Below are 24,536 nucleotides of genomic sequence, written 5' to 3' on the forward strand. Positions count from 1 at the left end.
TAATTTTAGTAAATTTTAGTTTTTGCAGTAGGGTTAAAGGTATGGTATTTGTTTAGTTTGGATTTCTTAGCTTTTAGTTTAGTTTTTTTTTCTTAGCCTTTCTGAGATTTTTTACCCCAGCTTCATTGATTTCTTTTTTGTATTCTAGGGTTGATTAAATTGTAGTTTTAGTTGCATTTCTCTTTGTATCTGTAATTGATTGAGTTTGGGTTTGGAACTCTATAACTGAGTTTAGTACTGTGTTTTGACGATAATCAATTTGATTTTTTTTGTGTGGAAACTGAGCTATGGGTTTGAATTTGTTTAGTGGTAGTCTATGGTTGTTCTGCATTTATGCTTGCTTTCAATCAATTTGATGTCAGAATTATGACTTAGGATCCGATTTGCTTTTGTTACAAAAAACACTTTAAAGTTGTCTTTCAATCTCTAAGATTTTCTATGCACAATTTGGTTTTAATGGATTTGTGATTTTGGTACTAAAGACAGTGGAACAAAGGAAATTTTCTTGCTTTTATGCACAATTTGGTTTTAAATTGCAACAGAGAGGAATTAAACTCTTTTATTTAGTTATTTAAGGATACAGCTCTACTTCAACATTTTTTAAATATTATGAATACAATGAATATTTAGTGGAAGTCAGGAAATAAATGAAATTGAAAAAAAAAAAAAAAAAAAAAAGCCATAGCAAAAATACATGGTATTGGGACTTATGTACAAATTAAAAACTGTTGGGAGAAGCTGTCATCTTTTGGGACAATAATGATATTTTATGTCCTTCTATTATGGATATAATTTTTATTTATTTTTAATTTAAAAAATTAGTAGCATTCTCGTGCGATGTTCTTTTATAATACTTATTAAACCAAATGTAAAAGTATATTATGATTATTGTAATATATTACTTCATAATATCCGTATTTATCTCATTTTTAATATTACTTCATAATATTATATGTTTCATCTTATATCAGAGTCAATTTAGCTTTCAATAATTGAAATTAGAGAGATATTTAAATCTGAACGTGTTAACATTTGATTTAAAACTATCCCGTGCATCGCACGGGTTTGCGACTAGTTGTTAGTAATTAAGAGGACCACATATATGTTTAGCGAAAAAAGAGAGGATCACATATATCACATTTATGCCTAAGTAAGGAGTTGGTTTGAGGCTAGCGTGGTCAAACTTGAGAAAGTTTAAAATCCATTGACAAATAGTAAGCATATAAATAACACCTTCAAGGCTGATTTACTCTCAACTTTATTTAAAACTAGTTAGCAATTCATGTCATGCGTAGGAATGTTCAATAAAATGTTATTTTATCTTAAAAAATGACTTTCTCTCTTCTTCTTTTATTTTGTATATAAATATGAAATTTGATCATTATTAAGAAACACTTGTTTGTATAAGAAATTTGATAATTATTGTCACACCCCAAACCCGATACCTAGATTTGTGATTATTGTCACACCCCAAACCCGATACCCGGATTTGTGATTATGATCGGCATGCTAATATCAAGCTTAAGCTTGATATTAACAAGAACCAACTTAACTTTTTCCAAAAATTTTACAAAAGCTTCCCTCTTTCTTTTCATTATTGTTTCTTTACTTAAATGATATAACTTTCCACTTGATATATAGAGCATATACATTGTACCTCAAAGAATAACACAATCCATTGATTATTCAAATTCTAAATTTCACATAATACATCTCTTAATACTTTAAGGTACACACTTTCATTATATCATAAAATACACCATACTACAAATCTAAACATCAAATTGCTAATTTAGGATCTATACATATAAAACTAAAACCAGCTCCTTCCAAACTCGACTAAGGCTCCATCTGCTCTAACATAAAACCTGCTAACTGAAAGAGTGGAAGGGGTAAGCTACACAGCTCAGTAAAGGTAAGATATATGAGAATTTAATAAGGATGCATGTAAATCAAATCATTTCATTCTATGAATATTCGAATGGGAGAACAATTTTTCATGCATAGCATTTTATACTATTCATAATAATAACTTATACGCTTTTCATAGGAAAATAATTGTTCCCCATTTTCTTATCTGAATAATATTACCAAAACCTTTCAGATTTAATTTCTTTCATTTCTTACAAAGTCACCAAATGTAATATTGATTGTTTAAAATCAATATATATGCATATTCTCATTACAAAATAATCATTTTAACTTAAATAAGATAATTAGTAACTTTGTCTTAAGCTAGAAGCATCTTAAAGAATAACAAAACCTTTCTTCCTAAACTTCTTCTCAGAAAATATTATAATTTTCATAGTCATAAAATTTAACGTTTCATAAAGAATAAATATCTTATAACCTTTTAACATAAACTTGTACTTTCATCAAAAGCTTTATCTTTAAAGCGTAACAAAACTTCATAAACTCTTACCTTTAAAGAACAGCTTTTCTTTTCATCATAAACTTCTTTTCATGAGAATTTTTAACTTTTCATAATGCATTTAAACAAAATCATTCTTTCATGATTAATAAAATAATATAGCTGTTTATAAATAACTTATTAGTTAGTCCATATCTTATAAGTCTATACTTATTTGGGAGGCTTTTAGCACCACGGTACTAGGCATCCAGCATTCCCCACAATGCCAGGTATTCCCAGGATCACATCATAATACATATCTTTCAACCATGGGGGTAGGTTGACTTCCTCCACGAGTTGGCCGTAACCAACAAGGGCGGGTACAGCAGAGCCAATCCCACTTAATGGCCAATCATATAACATTTTCCATGGAAAGCCAGTAATTAACCCCTACTAACAGAGTTCAGATCACCAGAGGACATAACCCGAAAACCTTTCATACTTATATATCATACTGAAATTTCTTATTTTGCATAACATTTCATAATAATAGCATTTCTATTATTTTCTTTAAACATCATGTTCGTGGAAATTAGTAATAGCATTAATATACTTAAATCATATACATAAGGTTTCGAAAGCTCACAAACATATCTTTGTCAAAATAATGATTATATGTCATATCTCTAATCAAACACCTTTTAATGCATGATATACTTTAAAATAACCTCATAACTTACCAAATATCCATATAATTTATCCCTTACCTGAAAGCAGAGGAACTGAGAACCTACAATCGAAGGAGCTTATATTTGGGAAACTGGTAGCACCTAAACCAAATATCAAAGCTTATCACTATCCATTACTCCTTATCATAAACTTACACATTCATCTCAAAACCTATCTCTTATAATCAAGGAAATCTTATTCCCACCTCAACGAGGTTCCCACAAACATATTATGCACACATCAACAAATAATGTACCAAACTAAAGAAAACCATCATTCTCATATTTATATCATATCTCCAGAGGTGCCAACTTCATTTCAAAATGTGCTTGAGATTAAGGCAATAATGCATGCATAAACATAAACTCTTTTAAGCATGGTCATGTAACCATATACACTCTTAAAGCAACATGCAACATGTTGAACAAAACAGCTTCATAAATATAACCGTCGCATGGTTTAGAACCCCTCCTTTAAGTACTAAACCTCAAACCAAGTTACACAAAATTTATCTATGATCCAGACATACCAAATGATAAACATAATAAATTATAGCTCAAATCATTCACCCTAACTTTAAAATTAAATCCTCAAAGTTAGGCATTTCCCTTACTGTTCACTGTTTTATTCCAGCAGCATATACTTCACTTATAAAATACAAATGGGCTATCAATTCACATCCCAATGTCATGAAATTTTACAAAACTACTCTCCTGTATGTCCAGTATATACCATAAAAATTTCGGAGTCAAAGCATAAACCCATGATTTACTAAAAATCACGCAAGACATCATACTCAAATCTGTCCTGACAGAATTTCTTGCAACTTATAAATTAAACCATTATTTTTATCTTCATCCAAATGCTGTGAGACCTCTTCCATAACAACCATATGTGTCTTAGAATTCATAAAAACTAATCCTAGCATCCTAATTCACAACATATGATTTAATACATATTTTTCTTGTTATAAACATCAAATCTGTCACAGAGACAATTTCAGTACATATTCTTACAAAATCATCAACAAATAGCCATAGGCCTTAATTTCATTTGGGTATTTTTATACTCATACTATACATATTAAAATATGTTAATAAGCATTCAATTGATCACAACATCATCAAACTCTCAAATCACTAAAATAGAATCATAGTTCAACCTCTAAAATCAGGATAGAGGATAAAGAAATAGAAATAAACAAATGAAGTTTTGATTACTTACCCACAAACTTTGAAGACGAAACCTTAGGGTTAGACTCTTAATTTCTTCTTAGAGAGATGTCTATGATTTTCGGTGAGAACGTAAGGGAGAGAAGTTGCCGTGTAAGAGCAAAGAGAGAAGAAAGGAACAAGAACAAAGAAAAAGAGTAGAGAAAGAGGGGCTGGACTTTCTGGTTTGGTGCAGCCAAGAAGATAAGATAAATGAAAAGACTTTTGGGGCAGCAACAGAAGATAAGGAGAGTGGATTTGAGAGAAAGACTCAAGGGAGCTTCCTAACTCTTTCCTTAAGAGAAAAGAGAGTAAAGTTAGAGGTGAGAATTCTAATTTTGCATGGACCGGTGGAAAGGAGAGGCTTCTTGGATGTTTGTCTTGAGAAAAGTCAAGGAAGAAGTATGGTGGAGCTTGGTGATTGCATGGCCAACCAAGTCTTGGTCTTTGGGTTTGTCAACATGCATGAAACTTTGGCATTATGTGTTGAATTCCCAGTGGTTGCATGTGGGTAAAATTTCTACTATACTATCTCATGCATCATGCTTAATTAAAACACCAACTATGTATGTAATAACTTAACCCACTTAATATAGTTTTGTACATATTTAGTATATATACATAATACAAATAGTCATTCAATTATTTATAATCTTTACAATTCTTATTGTGGGGAAGGATTTTGTTCCACGCCTGGCAAGCTATTTGTCATCTTTGGGGAGTCAAGCCCACAAAGTTTTGTTCTCAGTACCGAGGGTGAGGTTTGGGATTTTTGGGGTGCCTTGACCTTGTGACACCCTAGTCCCACATCGGCAAGAGATGCGCCCTACTCATGGTCGCTCCAAGGGCTTATAAACCATGAGTGGGGCGCATCTCTTGCTGATGTGGGACTAGGGTGTCACAGGGTCAAAGCACCCCAAAAATCCCAAACCCCACCCTCAGTACTGAGAACAAAACCTTGCGGGCTTGGCTCCCCAAAAAGAACAAATAGCTTGTGGGGCGTGGAACAAAATCCTCCCCCACACTTATTTAATGGCATTATAAAATAATATGTTTATTAAATACTCTTCTATTAATTATAAAAAGAAAATGGTTTAAAATAGTAATTAACCACTTAAACACATAGTTTAATTATAAAATTGGGTCGGGGTGTTACAATTATGGTAGCTATTAATATATATTTTTAATTATTTGTTTTTATATTAAACTATTAAATATATAATTATGATAATTATTAATAGGTATTTATTGTGATAGTATTTGTATATGGAACTATTTATTCTATCATTTAAAGAAAATGTGACATAGTAAAATTCTAATTAAGGGTTAAATATAGAATAAAATTTAAATTCAATTAAAAATATAAAATATTGACATATAAAATTGTGACAACTAAAAAGTTTATATGTCAAAATAGTATGACATCAACCAAAAATAAACATTTTCAATTTTTATATACCAGTTGGTAACCCATGCAATGCACTGAAAAGTTTAATAACATATTTTTGTTTCTATATTTTATTTTTTTACTAAATATAAAATTAAATAATTATGGTAATTATTAATAGGCATTTATTGTATTTATATATAGAACTATATATTCTACTATTTAGAGCATTCACATTAGTCTCCTCAAATTTTTAGTTAAACTAACCCAAAAAACCTTATTTTTTCTAGTTTAGCTATCTATCTTTTTCATATACATACATCAGCCTCAATACTTTATTGATATAGAAATTAAATATAATTTCCTCTGTTTCACATTTTTAATCTCAAATTCTACCACCACCTACATCCACCGATTACAACCCAACAGGGCTGCATACCCACAACTAGTTTCTTAGCAGATAAAGAGAATAAAGAAGAAATGATTCTTCAGTGCAAGTCTAGAATGAACAAAAGGAGAAAGGTGGAGAGAAAGATAAAAAGAACAAAGAAGATTTTTTTTTTTTTTTACTGAAGAAAGAAGAAACTTCATTGTTCATGATATTGATGGCAAAGAAAAATATTGAAGGGAGCTAGCTAAACTTGTTTTTGGCTCTCAAAGCAACTTTGTTTCCATTCCTTTGAGTAGTTTCTCTTCAACTAGGGTTGATTCAAGTGAAGAATCCAAACATAAAAGGACAAGAGATGAACTTGTTGCAACTATCTTGAAAAAACCCAAATCACAAAACCAATAAAATAAAAAAAAAAAAAAAAAAAAATCAAACAAGAAGAAGAAAAGTCAAATTAAACGTCAGGTGGAACCATTGGATCACACCACCATAACAATACCAGAAATGCACCACCACCAGACCATATCTCATCACCACAAAAAACACACAAAAAACCCAAATATGATGAAGAGAGAGGAGAAGAGAGACTCCATATTGCACCACCATCAATCCACTGCAGTGCCCGCCAAAAACACTGCTAAACTACATCGCACCACCGCCTCACCCATCAGAAAATCCGCCTATTTGGTGGTGATTGTTGTATTACAAAGAAAGAGAGGAGAAGAGAGATATACGAAGACAATGAGAGAGAAGAAAGAGGGTCAGATGGAGAGAGAGAGAGAGATTCAAGCGAAGAAAGTTAGACGGGGAAGGGAGAAGAAAGTCAGACAGGGAGACAGAGTGTCTGACTTGAATAGAAAATAATTATTTTTAATATAGTGATGCTCAGTGCCTCACTACAAGTAGCAAGAACATTGGGCACGACAAAATTTTTTGTTAACTTAGCGAGACTGTATGGTTGTTTTGGTTGGGTTTAGACAAATTTTTGCTAAAATATTAAGTCGGTGAGACTGATGTAAATGCTCTTAAAAAGAATATGATTTAGTTAGATTTAATGAAGGGTTTAAACTTTAAATATAAAATAGAATTTAAAATTAGTTAAAAATATATAATTTTTTTTATAAACAAGGGTATTCATACCTCTTTGAGTATCTAATTATTCCTTTGAGCGTATGCAATTCCCCATTTCATACAAACCAGGTTATTCTAGGGAGAAATCCCATAAGGGTGGCCCTAAGATGCTGACAAGAAATATTAAATCTAGAATCTCATGGATATCATGAGACCTTAGGAATGGTAACATATAAAATTTTGAGGCCTTAAAACAAATATTATAACAAACTATCATAAAATCAATAATAATAAAAAATGTCTTCAGTTTTATATATGTTATTATTATATAAAGATTGTAGATGTTAATGTTAGTGTAATCGCAATGCTCTACACACAATTTTAACCCTTTATTCTTTGCTCTGCACAATTTTAACCTTGTTCCAAGAGTCCACAGTGTTGCTTTGGTTAAGTGTCAAATAATGAGTGATGCTAAATGATATATATTATACAAAGTAATAATGGAAAAACAGGGTTAACACAATAGACAAATAGAAAATAGATAACTTGAAGGCACAATATTGTTTTCCTTAGACAATATTTGCCCCCACATTATTGTTGTTAAAGGGTTATCGCAAATTTGTCCCCAAGATACAACCAAGATGTTGGGTTTTACAAATAGCAATTTTGAAAAATGACCACATGATTTCTTGTGTTTCTCTCTAACTTACTATTTTGTGGAGTTAGTTATTTTCAAGTGAACATAAGCCTCTATTTATATCCATAGGGTTATGTTTCATCAAAAGGCACGTACAGAGAGTTAAAATGTTTCATAAAACCGTTCACAAGGCTTGAAACCTCTTCAACCTTTCCGAACAGTCACCAAAAAAATTCTGCAGAAAATTCAACTTTCGAGTTTCGATTGATCGAGAGGTTCTTTCAATTGATCGAATGCTCTTTTCAATCGATCGAACAAGAATTGAATAGCGATCGAGCCAAGTAGAAGCTCTAGGATTTTTTCTTTACCATTTCGATCGATCGAGCCAAAGCTTCAACTAATCGAAAATGCTTAATACAGAATTTTCACTTAAAAAATTTCAGAACCTGAATTTTCACTTTATGAAACAATATTCTCTAAGCTCAAACAACATTATTACAACATATCCTTGTATATACCTATATATACAACATGATATGTTAACACCTCATAACAATATCTAAAATATAACTTTTTTATATTCTTAGCAAAAAAAAAAAAAAAAAACTTTTTTATAAATACAATAAAATTTTGAAAATTGATAACGTCCACTAAATTATAATTGCTATTTATAATCGATTCAATATATTAATAAAGGTTTTTTTTTAGGTAGGATTTGAATCTACAATATCTAATATAATATATATATATATATATATATATTTTGTTGAGAAAATATAATATAATCTTTGAATTATTACCTTCTTCTAAATAATAATAATGATCATAGTTATAAATAAAATACTGAAAAATCTTTTGTTTTGATGGACTGGGAAATGTTTTATGATACCCATGATCATGAGTGTAATTTGAACTAATTGAAAATAAGAAAAAAGATGTTGGAATTGGAAGTAAATAGTGTTTATATTAAATAAGGAAATATTTATGACTACATGCTTTATTTGGGTGTTCAATTGGTGAGAATAATAAATTTATTTGGGTGTTCAATTGATGAGAACATAAATTGGAAGGAGAGTACCGGTCATTTAGTCCAATATAATATATAACGCCCATAAATCTCTGATCTCTCTGTCTCTGAGTCTCTCTCTCTCACTTTACGGTTTTTCATTCATGGCCAGTAGCCCCCCATTGAAGTAAATTGAAATGGCAAATGTAAGTTGTAACTCATTCATTAGTCAATGACTTTGCAAACTTCTGTTTTTTTCTTTTATAATGGGCTACAGTTTTAGCTTTTATCACAGTTTTTTAGTCTGATCCCTCCAAGTTTGTAACTTTGTAGCATGTTTAAGAGGCATTTAAAATCTGGTGATTTCGCAAACCTATTGCTTGAAGAGTTCATAATATAGATACAGCCTTCTAAATAGTAATTATATTAACAAGAAATAGGAATTCATCGTCATCTTCATCTTGAATCTAATGATCCTACAAACCTACACATCAAAGTCCAAGCAACTACATAATGAGCTAAAACATTTGCATCAGAGGCAGATCAAAAGGAAAAAGATTAATAGAGGAAGGAACTTAATGTCATCCATAATAGAGGTAATGGTATGGTCTGGTAAGAATGAAGATAACTGAAAGAGATATATTGATGAATGATGACAGTCAGTGCATCTCCCTCCATAATGAAATAGCAAAGACTGAAAGACCCAATTTAACAGCCTCTGAAACATCAACGAGGGCTGCCTTAGCCTCAGCCTACAAAGGCTCAACACATCTTGCTTGATCAAACCAAGCACTAATTATACTCTCCCATGATGATCTCAAGTCACAACTGCAATAAAGCTGTGATTCCAATCTTACAGCACTAGGAGGGTAGAGACTAGTGACTTAATTTGATATTAATTTTGTAGTTTTTGGTAACTTATTTGTTAATTGCAAGACAAAAAGAGTAACAGTTTATTTCCAAAAAAATTAATTTTGTTGCTCATGTGGTAAAAGATGAGATAAAAAGTAAAAAGCGAGAATGGGCACTCATCAAATTAGAGAGAAAACAATTTATTTTTTAACTATCTCTAGCCAAAACCAAAGGATCATAAGATGCTTGCCTTTTTAAGACTTGGTTCTGTATACACTATATAAGTATATATAGTAATTCGTTTTTTTTTTTTATAATTTTTTTTAATTAATTTTTTTTTTTTAATGTGATAGTTACAACAATAGAAGAGGGGAATTTGAAACCCAACATTTCCGTTGTAAACACTTAGAGTATTAGCATCTGAGAATGCAAAAAAAAACTATTTTGTATTTTCAAACACTATTTTATCTATTTTACCAACTCATTTTACAACTTACTCTATATCCTAGTTTTTTATTTTTAAATATAACTCAATAAACTAATATAAACTACTTAATAAAATAATATAAAGTATTATTCTCTCTTTTTCCTCCCCTTACTTTTTCTCTTTACACACAATCACAAAATTAAATTAATATATATTTTTTTTAAACCTATGAATAGTAAGGTTGCATATATAGGTTGCAAATTTTTTTAATTTTACAAATCCGGATGGAGTGGATTTTGGGTGGCTTGGGTTGTAAAATAGCAACTGAGGGTGTTTACACCCCTCAATGCTAGTGCTCTTAGAAGTATCAGTTAAACTGTAAGACTCTTGACAATTATCAATCACAGTTGATTCAAAGTATTGATGTAACAACAAAAAAATCATCTACTACATTTTGAAGAATGTCCCAGAATTGTGAATAATTGAGCATGTCTTTGACCCATACCCGAGCATTCGCAACTCATGCCCTCTCAGCCAAGCGTAGAGACCATGGAGAGTACAGCCAGATTAGTTTTTATTAATGGGGCCAAATTTGATTTAAAAAAAAAAAAAAAAAAAAGAAGAAGAAGAAGAAAGTATCACTTCCCCTTTACACAACGGACTGCACAAATCCTCCGTAGGAATTCAAGTATTGAGGAAACGTGAGAAGGAAAACATTAGCATCCAACGCAATCTTCCAAATGAGAATTGTTTATTCTCTCGATCTCTCATATAGCCTTGACTTCGCAGTTATGTATTGTTGGTTTAGCACACCAATAACAATATAATCAACCTGATATCACCTTGGTTAGCCCAAAAAGACGAACCTAGATTAACTAATCATCAAAAAAGTTCAAAGGTATATGAACCTCCAAGACTCACCTCACAGTCACTGAGGTACGATGAAATGTCTCAAAGATCTTTCTACTATCCTAGTTCCCAACTATCAGACTCATCTAAACCTTATCAACTTATCTAAACTTACCGAAAGAAAATAGGTTTGTTATCTAATTTTTATTGGCAGATATTAAATTATTAATTACAACTTGGTTGTAATCAATGACTACAACTTAATTCACTCGATATTTTTTTATTAGATGTAAATTTTGACAAATTCACTATATAATTACATTTTCGTTTTATATTCTCAATGTTTGGAAATTTTAGAGGATCAAATATCAATAGTTATATTATCAATTAAATGTTAAATTTCAAGTTTTTATAGTTTAAAATTATGCATAAAAATAAGTTTATGGGTTGAATAATAAATAATATTTGATTGGCACATAATTTGACATACATATTAAGAACACAATTAACATGCAATTCAACAATTAAAATTTCAAAATATGTAGTCATGTTAATTTTTTAAGTGAAAGTTGTAACCAAACTTTGTCCATAACATTTTATCAATATCATCAGTGATACTCTCTATGTACCTCTTTTGGCCACGTCCATAGCTTAGTATTACAATAAAAAAATAAAAAAATTGAAAATAAGTTTGGATTATAAACCATAGTAGATTCTATATTAATTTTCGAAACCCTCTCTCTCTCTCAAATCAACATTCTTATGTTTTTTTCAATGTTAATTATTAATATTTTCTTCATCTTGAGTTTCTCCATTTTTAAATATCCCATAACCAATTAAATGGTATAGTTTCTATAGTGAAATTTTTATTTTTAATATAGATTACCAAATTCTCTACCAACATTAAAAAGGAAAATTCCAAGGAAACCAATGAAATCTTTAAAGTCAAGAATAATTACAAAATTTTAGTAGATATAAGAGCACATTTTATAATTAAAAAAATGAAAATGATTAAAAAAATTTAGAATCATTTATAAAGAAGAACAAAAACAAAAGAAAAAGGAAAAAAAAAATTATTATCTCTATAATCATTGAACCTATGACCAATTTTTTTTTTTTTTTTAAAGGAACATTGGGAAATTCAACTTTTTTTGGGGCCAAATGGCGAATATGTCCACGACCACCATTGTTGCCTCTAAGCAACTAGCAAATGGTGTAAGATCATTAATCCCAAAATGCTCAGTTTGTTTAATATTGACATTTTCTAAAAATTGAATTATTTTTCAAAAAACTTTTTGTAGAAAACTATCTCATTTTCTTATATTTGATAGTGACCTTTGAGCACTATCAATGGGGATGTAAAAAAATACATATTTTAGGTCCTCACACACTACTTTATTTATTTTACCAATCCATCTAACAATATACCTAACATCCTCGTTTTTATTTTTACATAAAACCTAATAAAATAATATAAACTGACTAATTAAAAAATAAAAAGTAAGAAAAGAGAGAGTGTGGGATTAAAAAATATTTTTTTCTTTACAACTCCATGAACAGCAAGGTTAAATATATGCAATGCACTAGTCCTTGCATAATAGAAAAAATGTGAAATTGACACATTTAAGCCTCAAAACTACTCACATCAATCATTCTAAAATTGTGCATATTTATACGTTTGTTACAATAATCGTGTAACTGTGTATTCTATTATTTTATTAATTTCATAATTTCGCACATTTTTTTCTTTGTTCTTCCTATGCAAAACGAACACTCCTCTTCTCCCTTATCTTCTTTTTCCTCTGTTACACACAAACACACACCCACATGGATGAACCAACACAGAGACACACAAACACACCCACATGGAAAAACCAACACAGAGAGATATAACACTATTGTGAACTTGACATGCTAACATATAGATCGGCGCTAGTGGCTTGCGAATCGTAAATCAAAACTAGTGGCAGAGATCGGCACTGGTGGCTTGTGGATCGACAGAAATGGGCCTAGATGCTTGTGGATCGGTGCTGGTTGTGGAGATTGATGTTTGTGGGTCAACGGGAATGGGTTTTGATGTTTGTGATTGGTGCTAGGGGAGATTGGTGATCTGTTCGAGAGAGAGAGAGAGAGGAAGGAGAAGACACGTTTGATCTAATATGAGCGACTAAAGAGATAAAAGCACAAAAATAAAAATATAAAGAGATATGTACAAAATAAATAGATAAAATAATAATAAAAAATTAAAGAAAAATTATTATTTAAATATAATGGAGTGTGAAATAGACATTCTAATGTTGGTGTTTTTAAAAAAGTAGTTGTGTAAAATAGAAAAAGTAGATTCTTGTACTAAACTAGATAGAAAATTTTAGACTGACTGATGCAATTGCATTTATTGTAACTAGGATAGAAAATTTGTTGGGTTTACATACCTGAATGGAGTATGATTTTAAGGGTCTAATTGCTAAAATAACAACTAGGGGGTTTTTACACCCCAATGCTAATACTATTATAATGAGTTGAAAAACTATCTCTTGACTTCCTTTATTTAGTTTTGCATGAGATAAAATTGATTTTAAAATTTTTTTAGAGGAAAACAACTCTATCTAATGCCAAGCTAAATAAAGAAAGTTAAGAGATATTTTTCTTTTGACCAATTTTTTTGATACTACCAAATATAGGAAAATGCAAAAAACTATCCGTACATCAAGTTTTCCATTGATATAATATATTAAAACTTTAAGAAAGATGAAGTCCTGCAGAAAACAATCAGTACTCTAGGGAATCAAAGAGTACAATCGGTTACATGCGTATAAATTTCTTTGCCAAAATTAATGGGGCTTTTTAGAGTTGTTTGTTTGCATTCAAATCAATTACATGCGTATAAATTGCTTCGCCAAAATTAATGGGACTTTTTAGATTTGATGTTTAATTTGTTTGCATTCAAATAGTGACATGACAATTTTTAGTATTTTTTTTTTATTAAAATGATACATCTTAGGGTCCATTTGTTTTGGCTTCAAACCATTTCAAGAAATCATTTTCTGTAAAACCGTGTGTTTGGTTACGCATGAAAAATAGAATTTCCGGAAATGCATTTCATTTGACCGTAAAAATAAAGGCTTTGACCCGGAAATCATTTTACGTTTCTATTTTCACTTCAAACCATTTCTGGACTCAGACGCACAAAGAGAGAGAGAGAGAGAAAGAAGAGAGAGTAGAGAGAAACAGCAAGAATACAACGCAACAGAAGCTGAAGCGTCGATCGCACCACCGGCGAGATCGTCGCATCCCAGCACCACTGAGATCGTCACCACCCAAGACCGATCCACCCAAAACCGATCTCGTTCTCGACCCAAAGCTCATCGGCACCACCGTTCTCGCCATCGTTCTCGTTCTCGACCGCCAGTCACCGATCTGATCTACCCATGAGTAACCCAGTCACCGATCTACCCATGAGTAACCCAGTCACCGATCTACCCTTTTTCTCTCTACCCATGTCGAACCCAATCACCGATCTACCCATGACGAACCTAGTCACCTCCCTCTCTCTTCCTTCTTCTATCCATTTGACCGGATTTGATGAATTTTTTTTTGGTTGGGTTTTGTTTCTTGTGTTTATCTATTGAGAAATTATATTATATATTTGTTTGGAAGCTGAGAAAATGTGAGCAACAAGTAGAAAATGTGTTTGTTATAGTATTTTCAAGTATATAACCAAACACCAAAAAATATTTTTCAAATCATTTTTTGAAATGCAACCAAACACTTGAAAATATTTTACACTGAACCAAATGCAGCCTTAGCTAGATTCTAGCTAAGTGTGTGTTTAGATATGTAGCTCTTTTATGAAAGCTGATTTGTTGAAAGTTGATCGGGGTTTTCAAAAGCATACATAAGAATTAAAAAAGTTAAAATAGTACTAAAAGAAAAGGCTACATACACTAATCTCTATTGTGCATAATGACCTTACCACAATATGATTAATCTATTAATAAGATAACAGGCACATATTCACAACTATTTTGCATTATTTGTTGATGTTATTTTCCGATAACGGTACCTTTTCATGTATCAATTACTAATACTATTTTTAGACGAGTCTCTATATAGTGATAAGACACCTCAATGAGTGTGAACAATGTCTTTTTTGTTGTTGTTGTTGTTGTTGTTGTTGTTGTTGTTGTTTATAAACTTATGGTTGGTTTGATTATCAAAAGGCTCATGTTTAATTTTAAACAATAACATGTATGTTCAATTATTTTGGCCCAAACTATCATTTTAAAAGAAAACCATGATATATAAAGGAAAACGCTACTCTTCTTGGGTTCACTGCCTCTTGAAGGTCTGACAATTTGAGTACTTTTGAGTTTTGAGACAAACAAAGATATGATCTATAGTATTTTGTTTTTCCTCTGAAAAGTTTTGGTGTATGGTTGGTAAAATGATTTACGTAATACAAGTGTCAACATCATAGAGATTAGAGAGTAAAACGATCGAAGAGAAACTTTAAGCAAAGCTTCCTGACAATGAGAATTGATTCAATGACCAGAATTGCTTTTAAAGGAATAGTTCCAAATGAGAGCGATTTTTCAGTCTTTTTTTCCTCGATCCGGGTAGGTAGGTATTTGGTTCTAACAGTGGCAAAAAATCTTTCAGTCTTGGAAGAGTTTTGTGTCAGCAAAGATCAAGATAGGTAGGTTATATTAGGAATCAGAACATGATGAAAGAGTTTCATCAATAATGAAATGATGTGCCATTCCTCCACCAACCACTCGTGTCATTCTCTGCTTTTCAGTCAATTTTAACGTTAATGAATATTGCTCATGCACGTGGAAATGTTTAATTACATTATCTCTTGTATCTATATATGCTTTGCCTATCATCTCTTTCATCTTGAATTTAAATTTTAGGTTGATCCTTAATTGCATGATCCAAGCTTATTTTTATTATGGTCACAAGTTCACAACACAAAAAAACTTGCCCAAAAACATGTGATATTGGAACTAATAGAGGCTATCGGAAATGCTAGGTAATTTAGCCCACCATCCTCTCATTCTTGATGATAATTTTTTTTTTTGATAAACTGATGATAAATTTGTATTTTGGGATCCGAATCAACAGAAGTCTCTATATTCACTTGGGATTAGTCAATAACTAGGTGCTCTATAACCCCTCACATCATGACTCAGTTTAGCCAAATCTAGTTTAAACCACCCCCTTTTTTTTTCTTTTTCTTTTTTTAAACAAACTTATATTCATATAGACCTACATAAAAATCTTCATTTATTTATCTGTTCTATTAATTAAACATCATTATTTTTTAATAAATATAGGAGCACAATTTTTTTTCACTACTTACTAAAGTGATTGATTATGAGTAGCATTGTTGCAACGTTACCGCACCATCGTCACACAAACCCACAATCCCGAATTTTTCAACAAAACTGTCACACAAAGATTAGATCACTTCTCCGTTGTAAGTCAACGTTTATGACATAATCGCCTATCATCCTTCCTGCCACTCACTGCTCGAAGCTTCAAAAGTTGCATTAGCTCAATGCTTTGGCCTTACCCGTTTTTAAAATTAAAGAAAACCCAATTGATGGAGGTATTGTTCACAGCCACCGTGAAATGCCAAACATAAACCACCATCCTTCGTCCTTTATATTTGATAATCTGTGGGGATTGGTGTATGAGAGAGAGAGAGAGAGAGGATATATATATACACAATTAGTAAGTGAGAGAGTACGTATGAGAGAAAGAAACTAAAAAACAAATCATTTTTGGTACTCATCTATTAATGAATAGTGTCTCAATACCTGTATTGAAGTATAATTTCCTATTTAATTTGGTTTACATGTTATTGAGCCTAGTGCTTGTTATTGAGCCCCGTGCAAACCAGTTTTAGGGAGTATTGATATATTGGGGCTAAAAGTGTTTAGGGTTTTTATTAAAAAAAAAAAATGTTAAGAATTCCAATTAACTTAACTGATAAAGTTTTTTATTTTTGAATTAAAGATTTAGGTTTTGAATGTTACCTACACAAAAAATTAATTACTATCTTAACTTAATAATAGAGAACAACCATCATAAAATGGACAATTATAAAAAATTCAAGAAATTCACATTTAATTAAATAAAAAATAAAAATAAAAGCTCATGAAGATCGAAGAGGGCACCATCAAACATAGCCATCAAACATCAGTCGCGCTATGTTTGATTTTATGTCACTGTACATGTTTGCTATATGTCAGATTGTCAGTTGTCACATGAGATGAGACATGCATGCAAGTTATCGAACGCTGTTGAACAGCCTCGTGTGAAGTGGAAAGTGGTCAAACTTTTCAACCTGCTACATAATATTTGCCCTACCTAATAATATATGGTAGAAGTTGAGGCAGACTGGACCTTGGAAAATTAGACTGACATCTGTTGGCCTACCCTAAAATCCAAGGTGGGCTTTGTAGTCTGAACGGAGCATATGGGTTGGGAAAGAGTGAGCAGGTCAGTCAAGGATTCAGATGGGTCAAGTCCATGTTGATCGGGGCTCAACCAAACCCAAGCCACAGTCTCTCATGATGGGGATGGGCCAATGAATAATTGACTCAGTCCTTCAAGAGAAAAGGTCTTCTTTGGTCCCCACTACAGCACTACGTACTCCCAACTATAACCACACTGAAAGGAATGGGTTTGTGTTCTTAATTGAAGACTTTTAATCAATTAGAACACTTGCTTTTGTCTTAGGCAGGAAATGACACCAAGAAAAAACACCAATTAAGTGTACTACGTATCTCATTCATGATATCTTAAGGTAACGCGTTTTCCTGTTTGTTTAGAGGTCTTTGTCTCACAAGAATGTTGCTTTTTGTAAGCTTTTATGATGAAAAAGCTAAGTTTTTCTTTTACAAGGAACTTTAACTTGGAAAAGTTAGGGAGAGCGGAAACAATTAGAGGCATCATCAGAAGAAGTAACCTCAAAGACTGTACCTAGAAGGTTTAAGATTCCATTTAGCATCAATTTTAACTTTGAAAGCTTTTTTCTAGCTACTACTCCCTCTTTTAGTTTTACAATAGGATAGACGGGTTGTATTAATTTGTGCCTTGACTTGCAAAACAAAGTTCCCTTCTTTCTGGGCAATTATGGTAAGGCATCAATGAGAGCGTGGTGTAATCTCTCTTTTCTAAGAAAAAAGGAAAAATGTTTGGTGATTTATACCATTCTTTGGTAAAAAGTAAAAAAACTAGGAAATTACATAGCTTTCTATTTCTTTTTTTCACATATGAGGAGGATGATCCTAAAAACGTTATTACAATTAACAATTCTATAATTGGCAGAACAATATCTTTTTGAGTGCAACAAATTAATTTGAAATGAGTTTCTTTTAAAAATACATATCATCCAAGATACTCACGAAATATAAATAAATAAATAAATAAAATTTTCTTGATTTTGGTCTCAAAGTTGAGACAAAGATTGTCTTGAGATCGAGACCAAACTAATCTCATCCCCATGTCAATTCAATTGAAAACCAGTTACGTACATGTCATTAGCATGAAGCGTCACAAATGAAATGTAACCTATTTAATTTGACCAGAAAATCAAGGTCGTACTGTGTTTATAAGGCCATCATCGCATGTTGAGATCAATAATTCAAGATACTATAATATATATGGTTTACAGTTTGTGGCCTATTTTAGTTTCATTGACTAGGTGTGCTTATAAGACACGTGTGAGCTCTATTTATTGCGTTAGAAGAAGCAAATGCAAGTGAATTAGGTTGAAAAAGGCAAGAGTTACGTAGTCTTATAACTTAATTGACACAGAAAAATGACACATTTTGATAGATTTAATAGAGACATTTAAGTGAATTCAAATTAGCTCAATTGGTAAAGTTTTTTATGATTGAATAGGAGATCTGAGGTTCAATCCCCACCTACATCAAAAACTGATTGATGTCTTGATCTGATGATAAAAAATTATCATAAGAACCGGACGTCAAAAATAAAGACATGTAAGGTTCAAAATTTTCATGCTCTGCAATCAAATTATTAAAAAAAAAAAAAATTGAAAAACTACCTCATTTGTCTTGTCTTGTGGTGAATTATATTCTTCTAAAAAATAATTGAGACATGAAAAAAATTAAGTAAGGTTACTAAGAAGTTTTTTTTTTTTTTTTAATAATAAAAATTCTTGGTTTATTGACTAGTTACTATAAATTTATAATTTTTTATTTTGATAATTTGATAGTTACAATAATAAGAATGAGAGATCTAAACCTTGTATATCTCCATTTGAATTGGTCAATTATATAACAAACTAGTTATTGTATATAGCTTTCGAGGCAATAAATGAAATTATAAATATGACAATGTCACCTTATAATAATTAATAACATATATTTAGTGTTGGGGGGAGGGGGGGGGGGGTAGAGAGCCCGAAGAGAAGGAACCCTTGACAAGATTAACCCGATGAGTTATTAAGGCCCAGCGGTCTAATAAACCGGGCCCGACCCAATCAAGGCAACCTAAGTACTTGAAGGACTAGAAAAACCGAGGGTTACGGCTTGCCCGAGGAGGCTGAGGAACATTCATTAATGACAGAATGACCCCTGAATAGTGTCTTCACAACTTGTATCCTACACTACCACTACCAGCAAAGCAATGATAGGACAAGTATCCAAAAAAAGATTAGCAGCCCTCAAAGTGAAAGGCTGAGATGCAATTCAATGGCTATAAAAGGAAGAAAGATCCCACTAAAGAAAGAATCGGAAAAAAGTTTAGAGAGAGATAAAGAGACTAGTGTAATACCGAAAACTGTATTTTCCAAGGATAAGTGATCCTCGGCCAGCCCGAGAAGAGATTTAAGTAAGAATCTTTTTCTTAATAATTAAATTTATGTCAAGTGTTATCTTTGTAGTTAATCCCACTTCTTTAATCATTAAGCTGTATTAATTGTATTGGGTTCTCTTCTTAGCCTATCCTAATTGGGCTAGGCTTGGGATTTAGTTCTGCCCCTACATTTAGTAATCCTTTTCTTATCTTCGAGACAAAGGTCATTTGTTGTTTATTTTCAAATGCACTTATATGGTATTAAAAATATAAAATAAATAAAATAAATAAAAGTTATAATCCCATAATTTAAAAAAACAAAACTTTGTATTTGGGCTTCCATCATTCATTATCTTTAGAAGAAAAAAACCGTGTAACTTTTCAAGATTTTAGATTTACATGATGACCAAATTGGTAAAGGTATTTGTCCACTATATATTAACATTTTTTTTTTTTTTTTGAAATCATATTAACATTATGAGGACATATTCTTATAATTTAGCTAATGCGTAAAAAAATGCTAAGCTTTGTATAAAAGCTAAATACCCATATGCAAAAAATACGTGAGCTTAGTGTGTGTATATATTTGAAGTAATCTTTATGTTTAGCATTTAAATTTACAATCTTGTATGTCAGCTTTATTTGGAGCAATGTATGAATTTCAGCCGACATTACATTTTATTTTGTCTTCTTCTCAACCATAAAGTTTTACTGATCTCGTTTCTCTTGATAGATATGTTGCATGTAATTTTAGATAACCATAGAGGAAAAGATAAGCTAAAAAGCCTATTTTAGAAAAAGATAAGCTAAAAGCCAAGGTGCATGTCACAATTTTCATAATTGGTTTTGTCTCCTACTGATATTGTCCAACGAAGGAAATTTTGGATTTCAATCTTTCTTGTTGTAAAGAAAAAAAAAAGTTAAAAACCTTATTAACTAATTTTATCCTGTTTCTCCAATATGAAGATTGAAGAATCTAGAATCGAATTATCAAATCCCCCACTTCTAATAAAAGAAAAAACCACAACAAAAAATGATTTTTATTTTTATTTATGAAAAAAATGACTTGTGTATTCCATTATACCACAATATCCATAGCCAAAATCTCAAGTTTCACTATTTTTTTTTATATGATTATATATAATCCATTTGTAGAGGCATTATGAAAAAAATTATCAAATTTACTTCAATTTTTTCATTAAGGTCAAGCTCATTGCTTTAAGGGAAAAAAAAAAGGTGAAGCTCATTGGCCAAGTACATGGCACGAAGTTAAATAATAATGCATGCCCGCGCATCTTATGGGAGTTGCAATCATAGAGTTTCACGCGTGCACCGGAGTATGGACAAACACTACATGCTCTCTTAGGAATGAATGGAAGGCAGGCAAGAGCCAACAAGAGAGACACAAATGAGTGGGCACTGGGCACCTAATATTCGCTTTTGCTCTCCCGGCCTAACCAAACTCAGATAAAGAACAATTAGTACAACTAGCAATGCTTAAAAATAAATAATAAAAATACTAAACATAATACAAATTTTATTATATATCCTTTACAAATTGGGTGTTAATATGTGAGTTCCAGTTAGCTCAATTCGTAAAGTTTCTGATGGTTAAATAAGAGATTTTGGATTCAATCCCTATTTACACAAAAAACTGATTGGTATCTTTAGTCTGATAATAAATAGCTATCATCAAAACCATAAGTTGAAACTCTATAAAAAAAAATTAGTGTGTCAAAAAATATAATAGATAGATTTCAAAAAATATAATAAGTAACAAATGAATGTTTGAATAACTATTTTTGTGTTTAGAACCTCGCCTCCTCTCTACTGCATGCATGTTTCTAAAAAAAATACTAATTTTCTTTTTGTGATTAATGACACATTAATTTGAATAACTTTCTTTTTATTTAATTTACAAAGATAACTTTAAACAAGTTTAAAACTGAACTTTCTCCTTTGATTTATAAGAAGCAAAGGAAGAAAAAATAATTGTTTGATAGTCCTACTAATTAAAACCCTTTCTTTTCTCATTTTTCTCTTAAAATTGAGAGAGGAAAGAAATTGGTAGACAAGGAGGAACATAAATCCATTTCTTTTCCTTTCAACCAAACAATAGATTTGCTTTCTTCTCTTGTTGATGGTTTCTCAAGTTTCTCAAATGAGGCTCACACTGCATCAGGAAAGTGAATAAGTGTACAGATGCACTATTATGAATTGGAGCAAACCAACATGCTTCTTTTATTTACTATTGATGGGACTGACGAACCTTGGCACAACATAGACGAACACAGGAGAACCATTAATAAAAACATTCAATGCCATGGACAGTTACCAACTAGTGTGCAGACCGTTGGAGCCTCATCAAAACTCATATTCATAAGCCCCGAGGCGTTACAAAAAGGGCACTAAAACTACAATTAAGACCCCAACGGCTAGAAACCATGAAGCTGTATATATACACCCTGATCAGAGGCAAACCAGGTATATATGATCCACTCAAAAATACTCTGATATTCAGAACTCTCTTATTATTCTCAAAAAGCTTCCATATACTGACTTTGGCATTGGAGACGTTGTAGTAAGCACCACACCAGTGACCACCTTAGGAGAGACTGTGTCCTAGGTTTGTAGGAACAACGATGAGGATTCATTTCCATCTGGACGAACCAACAGGACTGATGATCTTACACATTATCAACTATGATGCTCCCCCTTTAGATATTGTTAATTTTTTTTTAATTTGTGGTTTTGATTTATGACTTATTTGAGAAATGTGGGTTTGGTACTTGATTTTGAGAAGATGTGGTAATGAATTGAATATTTGAATTGATAGTTTATGTGGTATAAACTAGTAAAACTATGTGATATATATATATATATATATAAGTGTAGATATCTCATTTTATATCTGTTAATAAATTTTGGTCCCCGGTTCCAATGATGAGCTTGACATACGTCAACCAAGGGTAATTTAAGAGTTCCCAACAGTTTGGAAGTAATCACACTCAAAAGTGCTTAAATCGTTTTGAAAACAGTTATGAAAAATGACATTTGCTCACTGTTTTGACCATAACTTTTGATCAACAAAGAATTTTTGAGTGAGATTTACTTAATTGGAAAACAAATATCCTAGGCTTCGATTTGAGCAAAAATTTTGTCTAATTTGGATTTATATTAAGTGAGTTATGACCATTTGAAGTTGGGCTATCAGAGTTGTCAGGATTTAGGGTATACGTACGCATGAATCAAGTGTGCGTGTGCACACTCGAAAGATGCATACATACACTCATTTTTCTGAGCAATGGAACTTCATTTTTATGGGCCAAAAACATCATTTTTTGATGTGGGCCAACCTTTAGACCCTTGAGAACTTCTAAAGACCTCTAAAAAGCCCCGAAAACCCTAATTTTAACTTATAAATACTCATTTTATGTCTCCAATCAAAACCCTAACTAAAGAGAGCTTATTTTTTGCCTCCATCTTCTCTAAAACCCTAGTTCTCTTTTCCAAACTCACATAGCAGCACCTAAGCACGTTTTTGGATCTTTGTAAACCTACCCTAATTTTAACTTATAAATACTCATTTTATGTCTCCAATCAAAACCCTAACTAAAGAGAGCTTATTTTTTGCCTCCATCTTCTCTAAAACCCTAGTTCTCTTTTCCAAACTCACATAGCAGCACCTAAGCACGTTTTTGGATCTTTGTAAACCTCTCTTTAGTTAGTTTTAAGGCAGAAACTATTTTGCCAATTCATTTTCTAAAACCTTTTCAATTATAAGTTTGTTCTTGAGTTGTGATTATCCTAAAAATTATTGTGTTCTTCAATTATTCTTGTTCCCTCAATCCAATCTTTGTGTTGTAGGTACTAAGGGGTCAATTAAATAATCTTAAACTCATAATCTCAAGCAGGATGAGTGTTCTTTCCATGAACTCCTCCTTTGTTACATGATTCACATGAGTTCTTGATGTAGTTTCTCTAGTTATTATATTTTATTTACTTGTTGTAGGGAATTTCACCGAATTCCCAACCTGTGAGAAACAAAAAATAGAGAAAACACACGCCAAAAAAAACAATCACATGCACAAGACAATATTTACGTGATTCGGCAATTTGCCTACGTCCACGGAGTTGCAGAGATTTCACTATTATTAGGGAAGAATACAGAGTACAAAATTGCGGCTACAATACCTTTTTCTCTCACCTTCAAGAATACGACAACAACAACCTACAATCTTAAAAACCCTAATCACGGCAAAGTCAGTTTATATATATGAAATGGGCCCAAAAAAATTTTCCTAGGGGCGTTGCCCCTGGACCCCCAAAGACTTGTCCATGAACACTCCAGCTTGGGCCTATCGGCCCAAACCTCTACTCCATGGACTAAGTTTCAGTAAATCTCCCATTAAAAAACCACACAATATTATTCGAATCGGGTCGGGTCGTCAAACCAAATCAAACAAAACTAGGCTCCACAAAGCCCAACACTTGTTGATTTTAATTATGTTTGATATGTTTTAATCTGATTTTAGGTTGTTTATAATTTGTTTTGGTTGTTCTTGTTTTATTATTTTAGTTTTATGTAAGTTTGACATGATTATTTTTTTTAATGTTAGTTTAGTTTGCTATTTGATTTGTTATGTTTATTTATTTATATTGATGCTTTGTGTTATTTGTTTTATGTTAGTTTAGATTTTTAGGGTTTCTAACATGCTTGTTTGATTTTTTTTTTAATATCTTTGAATGATTAAATGAATAAAAATGTGATTTTTCGGATCTGTGTTAAAGGATGCG

The 24,536-nt window shown here is 31.6% G+C and overlaps 1 long non-coding RNA gene across 1 annotated transcript; it reads right to left on the minus strand.

Annotated features, from left to right (window-relative positions):
* Positions 1 to 1,651: 1,651 nt before the first annotated feature.
* On the minus strand, positions 1,652 to 4,633 carry LOC126729235 (uncharacterized). The gene is made up of 3 exons (XR_007656569.1): positions 4,304 to 4,633; positions 3,118 to 3,180; positions 1,652 to 1,875 (listed from the first exon to the last, which is right to left on the minus strand). It is a non-coding gene; the product is annotated as an uncharacterized LOC126729235 (long non-coding RNA).
* Positions 4,634 to 24,536: the final 19,903 nt, after the last annotated feature.

This window comes from Quercus robur, chromosome 1, assembly GCF_932294415.1.
Source record: "Quercus robur chromosome 1, dhQueRobu3.1, whole genome shotgun sequence".
NCBI classification, from domain to species: Eukaryota; Viridiplantae; Streptophyta; class Magnoliopsida; order Fagales; family Fagaceae; genus Quercus; species Quercus robur.